The sequence below is a fragment of the Nicotiana sylvestris genome, chromosome 10 (genome assembly GCF_000393655.2).
Source record: "Nicotiana sylvestris chromosome 10, ASM39365v2, whole genome shotgun sequence".
NCBI classification, from domain to species: Eukaryota; Viridiplantae; Streptophyta; class Magnoliopsida; order Solanales; family Solanaceae; genus Nicotiana; species Nicotiana sylvestris.
The window spans coordinates 142,651,961-142,658,723 of record NC_091066.1 but is presented as its reverse complement, the minus strand read 5'-3'; the positions used below and the strand labels follow the sequence as shown (position 1 = coordinate 142,658,723).

Sequence of the window (6,763 nt, the reverse complement as noted above, 5' to 3'; positions counted from 1 at the left end):
TTTCACTCAAAATTTTCTTTTCTCTCTTTTTTTCAGTTTATTTTTCACTCAATTATTTTATAGCTATGATCGAATCCGATGGGGATTGCCTACGTATCATGACACCGCATGAATCAGATTCTGCATAGTTCGAGAAGATCGAAAATAGAGTAAGTAAACTAATTTTTTTTTGGTTGGAATTTTTGAAAGAAATACTTTACAAGAAGAAAGGAAATATTCTTTTTTGATTTTTTTATTTTGATTTTTGTTTTGTTTTTGAAAGAAAGACTTCTAAAAATTTATTTGCTTTTGATTTGAACTTTGGGAATTTTAAAAGTAAAAAGAAAATATTTTTGTTTGAATTTTCATTTGTTTTATCTTTTTCCAAAGAAGAAAGAAAATATTTTTGGATTTTGGATGTTGCCTCTTAATTTTCGAAAGAGGGACTTTTAAGAAAAAGTTTTGAATATCTGAGTTTTATTTATTTACAAAAACACTTCTAAAGAAAAGCGAAAATATTTTTGGACTTCAATTTTTCAAATTTTTTTTGAAAGAAAGACTTTTAAACAAGGAAATATTTTTTTTTCATTTTTTTCATTTTTGAGAAAAATACTTCAAAATAAAGGAAATCCGTATGTTGGATTTTGATTTTTTTTTCTGTATGAAAGACTTTAGAAAGAAGGAAACAACTTTTTTGAGTTTTTAAAAAAACTTTTTTTTTTTTAAATTTTCTAAGGAAAGATTTCTAAAGAAGGAACTAATGGAAAATATTTTTTGGATTTTTTGAAAATTAGGGTCGGAACCGATAAGGTTTGCCTACGTATCTCACATCCGGTGAGAATTAGACTGACGTAGTTCGGGCAGATTTGACATAATAAAACGATACTAAGTTTTTTTAAAATAAAAATTTCTTTCTTTTTTTTTTCTTCAAAATTTCAGCAGAGTTTCGGTACCTTTTGGACATCGGGTTTTTCAAAAACAGGTAATTATCTCTCTTAGCCCTCACATTGATTTTTCTTTTTCACAACTTTTCACCTATTATTCATAAGCCGGTCAACATGCAAATTCGAAGCAAATAAATGCACAAGTAGCATGTAGAATGCACTAGGATGGTCTTTTCATTTCGGGTACACCTGCCCTAGACATACCCAACCCCTGTGTTGAGTCTCCAATGTCAAATGCACGTGATGCAAACAAACGTTCCTACTAGGGATTCGACATGAGGCTTTGTTACATGTCACGACCCCAAATACCGGACATGATGGCGCCTATCACATTACTAGGCAAGCCAACTAATCAATAACCACAACCCTTTTTCTAATAACATTAAGCCATTTTCTAACGCAAGTTTTAGATACCAAATTCATTATAAGCGTTAAGGCAATAAAAAATATGCGGAAAGTCAAAATAACAATAAACTACATAAACCCAACAATCTGGTGTCACGAGTCTAGAGCCTCTAATACAAGTCTGAATACCTAATGCATCAATAGTCTAGGAAATGCGGAAAAATAATAAGATAGGAGGGAGAGAACAGGGCTACGGACGCCATGCAGCTACCTCGAAGTCTCCGTCAATTACTAAAATAGCTGAAAAACCTCACTCGGCCGTCATGCACTGGATCTGCACACAAGGTGCAAGGAGTAACGTGAGTACGCCAACTCAGTAAGTAACTAGAGTAAATAAGGACTGAAAGCAGTGACGAGCAGTTCAAAAATACATAACTGAATAATCATCAGAATATCAGGTCATCTTTACCGTTTAAAATCCGTTTCCGTTAAAAAAATCACGTTTCCAGTTTAAGCATTTGAAATCAAATACTTAGCGTCTTATCAAACAGAGGCTTATTTAAAAGAAGAGTGAAATCAGTGAAAACATCATAACAAAACCTCTCGGGCAGGGAATCACTCAGAATATGGCCCCTCGGGCAGCCTCTCAGTCACTCGTGACTTAACTCTCGTCACACAGTACTCACTTTCAACACTCGGCTCATTAGTATCTCATAATAGTAGAAATCATAGTAACCGCTGCGGTGTGCAGCCCGTTCCATATATAATAGTCGACTACACTCACTGGGGTGTACAGACTCCGGATGGGCTCCTACAGCCCGAGCATTACATCGCTGCAGCGCGCAGCCCGATCCAATATGTATATCGCTGCGGTGTGCAGCCCGATCCATATAAGTATTGATGCGGCGTGCAGCCCGATCCATAACTCACATATATACAAATATCCTCCCTATCAGGTTCTCAACCTCTCTCAGTCATTAACCTCACAGCCTCTCAGGGTTATCAATAGAGATTAGGGAACTCAGCCCAAACAGTCCTCACAATTAGGAGTAGAGTGATAAAATCGGTTTTAAACATTTAAACGGGTAAAACAAGATTGAGGATATACTTCTAGCAAGTAAAGTGAGGAAAATAGTCAAAATGCCCCCAAGGGTTGCTACAGTTTGGCACAAAGCTCCAAACATGGCATACAACCCATAATACAATATAAATATACAAGATACGAGATAACATAATATTTTCAAATCAAATACGCGACTTAATAGTCGCTACGGGACAGACCAAGTCGCAATCTCTACCGGTGCACGCCTACACACTCGTCACCTTGCATGTGCGACATCGCGTTTATCAAAAATAAGTCGAATACCGGGGTTTTGTACCCTCAGTTCCACATTTACAAAGTACCTCAAACCGGTGAAAATACTACTCTGCGAAAGCCTTTGCCCCCCGAATCGGCCTCCACGCACGTAGAATCTATCCAAAATCAGAATCACAGTGTCAAAATATGCTAAGGGAGTGAAGCCCAAGCAAAAAACAATCGAAAAATTCCAAAAATCCCAAAATTACCAAAACCCGACCCCCGGGCCCACGTCTCAAAATTCAGAAATTTTTACATCAATAGATTTCTCATCTCCCCACGAGTCTATACATATCAAGAACACTAAAATCGGAGTCCAAATGACCCCTCAAATCCTCCTTCAAAGGCCTCTTAAACTCAAGCCCTAATCCTCCATTTTTAGCCCGTTAATTCCTTTATTACAGCCTTAATCCATGAAATACTACCATAGGAATGTGTTTTAGGTCCAAAATCCTACCTTAACGAAGTTTCCTTGATTTCTCCCTTCAAAATCGCCCAAAGCTCCCGAATCCGTGTTTAAAAATGGTGAAACCTTTCAAAAATCACGAAGGAATACATATATACATTCTGCCCAGGGATACTCGCATCTGCGGTCAAAAATCCGCTTCTGCGGTACCACATACGTGGTCTATCTTCCGCTTCTGCGGAAATCACTTAGCGATCCAATCTACGCGTCTGCGACTCCGCAGGTGCGGTTCAATTACCGCATCTGCGGTTCCTGCCTCTTCCTCTCAAATCCGTTTCTGCGACTCCCCTTCCGCACGTGCAGCGCCGCACCTGCGGTCCCTAAATCGCAGGTGAGAAAACATCAGAAGCAGCAAAGTTCAGCAGCTGCAATACATATCAACTTCCCCGTTAACCACCTGAAATCAGCCTGAGGCCTTCGGGGCCTCAACCAAAAGCACAAACATATTCCAATACATTATTCAAACTTGTTCCAATCATCAAAACACCTCCAACAACATTAAATCACCCAAAACACGTCGGATTCAAGCCAAACTTTCTAAAATCTTCCAAATTACATTTTCGATAAAAAAACCCAACCAAACCACATCTGAATGACCTAAAAGTTTGCACACACATCCCAAATGATACAACGAGACTATTGCAACTCTCAGAATTCCATTCTGACCCATATATCAAAATCTCGCCTACCAACCGGAATTGCCAAAATATCAATTTCGCCAATTCAAGCCTAAATCTACTACGGACCTTCAAAATTCATTCCGATCGCACTCCTAAGCCACAAATCACCTCTCGAAGCTAACCGAACCATCAGAACTCACATCCGGGCCCTCTAACACACGAGTCAACATCCAATTGACTTTTCCAACTCAAATTCCTTAAAAGAGACTAAGTTCTCATACCTTACCAAAATCCTTCCGGATTCGATTCGACTAACCGATACCACAAAACACGGATAACGAAGCATAAAGAAGTAGAAATGGGGAAAACGAGCTGGTAACTCATGAGACGACTGGTCGGGTCATCACATTATATTAGGTTTAAAACCTGGGTGTGTTGTTCTAGACCTGGATTACCCGAGCGAATAGCTCGAGCCGAGGGGGGTAGCGTACCGGGAATACAGAAGCTTCACTGGGCTTGCAACTTGTTCGAACCTCGTTCTAAAATTGGAATAAGACTCTGACAGAAAAGAAGTCACACGAAGTACACACTTCCCAGATGATTTAGAAGATTTAGAGGGAGGAGGGTTTCGTAGCAATTTATATACAGTCCAAACAATATCAAAGCAGTAAAGCAGCATTTAGCATATTAGGCTCAACGTGTAAAAATCAGATAAAACAAGCCAAATATAACAGTTATTCTAAGCTCGAATTCTTAAACCTTGAACCAAAGATTTTGAGTTCTTATCCCTAGCGGAGTCGCTAGAGCTGTCACACCTCCTTTATACACACCTGAAGGTATATAAGGGATTTTTTTTCAATTAAAGTAACATTATTCGAAATGAGATTATTTTATTTAATTTCAGAGTCGCCACTTGGAATAGTTTATTTGGTGTCCTAAGTCACTAGTTTATTTTAAAATCCCAAATCGAGGAAATTTTTATTTTTTAAAGTCTGCGAACCAGAAATTCTAAGTAAGGAATTCTGTTAACCGGGGAGAAGGTGTTAGGCATTTTCGAGTTCCGTGGTTCTAGCACGATCGCTTAAACTATTAAAATTGGCCTATTATCTGACTTACTACATGTTTTAAATCTATTGTGCATTTTTAGCTTATTAACCGCTTTCAATTATTTTGAAACGCTTTTAGGAAGATTTAACGTCATTTAAAACATGCCTTGAACCACGCCACATGAAATGTACTCGCGGTTCGCGACACATTCTATTTAACATTGTTAAGAATTGAAATTGGGTCACATTAAATGTACACCCAAATTTAATAATTAAAATAAAATCAATTTAAAAAACGCGTCTAAAGCAATTACGAAGGTTCAAATTAATAACAAAGTTTGCGAGGGCCATGAAAAATTCAATTGATGGCACACCTCGATTTTTACAGAGTTAGTATTAATTATATGAGAGTCATGGGTTATTTAATGAGAATGGCACACCTCAAATCTAGTTTTGTGAGGGTCATGGGCTTAGGGGTTTTATTTGGCATGACACGCCTCATATTTCTACAAAAGGCTAACTAGTTTTGTGATGGCCATGGGCTTAGGGGTTTTATTTGGCATTGCATGCCTCAAATTATTTCAAAAGGGATTTTATTATTCGAAGTTGTTATAATCGGGTTACATGAAATGTACCCCCGATTGAGATTTACGTATCGTGACCATGCCATGAGAACCGTACCCATGGCCACAATGATTCATTTATGCACCACAATTTCCTCAACTTAAAATTCCATTTCTTAGCTTATATTAGATAACAGACAAACTTTAAACTTAATATCACATCTTCTTTCATGAAACAAGAAATCAAAATAATTGAAACAAGTAACAGAACATCAGCCAAGGAACAAAATTCTACCATAAACATCATTGATAAAATGAATTTTCTTTAGAGCACTATTGACTTATTTACTTTCTTAGCTTAACATGAATTTATCAAATTAATTAAACTAACAACGTGAATGAGAAGTTCAAGTTTCAATTTCTTGCAAAATTAATTTCAATCAAACAATCAAAACAAAACAACGAAAAGAAAAGAAAAGGTGATACAACATTTAGATGGATCTAAACCAAAAAAGAGCATTATATAAAATAGGAAACAGTAAATTAAAAGAACAAATCCTTCGTTGATAGAGTTCTAACCGTTTGGTGCATACAAAGAAACGACACTCAAATGAGGTACTGACTGAAACCTCGGACCAGCGACGCAACCTCGATCGGAAAATCGGAACTCGAATCGTCGGAAAATGGCAAGACTCAGTTGTAACTTTTGTTACTGTAATTGCAAAACATGCTTGCTGCAGGAACAGATTCAACATTCATTACATTGGATTGGGCAATGACGGAGCTGCTGATTGTATTTGGATCGAAGGAGACCATTTAAATTTCTTTTTAAAAAATGGAAAGGGCTGCCATTTTTTTCCTTCTTTGAATTGGAATTCAATCAAAGATTGCCTTCGATCTCCTTTTTAGATCTTAGAGTCAGGTTCTTTTTTTTTTTTTTTTTGTATTTCTTATCATTTTTCGCTGATGGCTCCGATGTATTGCGGCGTTGATTAGTTTTTCAGTCTTTAGGTCTTTTTTGGGCGTTGGTCTATTTTAGGTGTTAGCTACTATTATACAGGGGTAAGAATTATGTTAGGGGTATGAGTCTAGAAATTATGGACTAGGTTCAAAAATTAGGCCTAAAAATGGGCTGCTCGAGCCCAAATTTTATTCTTTCCCCGCGAACGAGATTAAAATACGATCTCATTTATTAATTAGTCCTACTTAAGTAAAATAACTGTTTAAATAAGACTGACCGTTAAAACAAAATTATTTTTTGGTATTTTTCAAGATTAAAAATGACTACAAAACATTAATGGAACAATTTTTTGTAATTCTTGTAATAAAATAAAGTAAAAGAGTAAAAATTAGTTGAAATAGCTATATTAGGTCTAAATTAAATATTTACGTGCTAAAATATGAAAAAACATCTTGGGGAGGGTCAAAAATCACATGTCTACA

At 36.8% G+C, this 6,763-nt stretch overlaps 1 long non-coding RNA gene across 1 annotated transcript; it reads right to left on the bottom strand.

The window, feature by feature from the left end:
• Positions 1-1,313: 1,313 nt before the first annotated feature.
• Positions 1,314-6,294, bottom strand: LOC138880417 (uncharacterized). The gene is made up of 2 exons (XR_011403056.1): positions 5,900-6,294; positions 1,314-1,602 (listed from the first exon to the last, which is right to left on the bottom strand). It is a non-coding gene; the product is annotated as an uncharacterized lncRNA (long non-coding RNA).
• Positions 6,295-6,763: the final 469 nt, after the last annotated feature.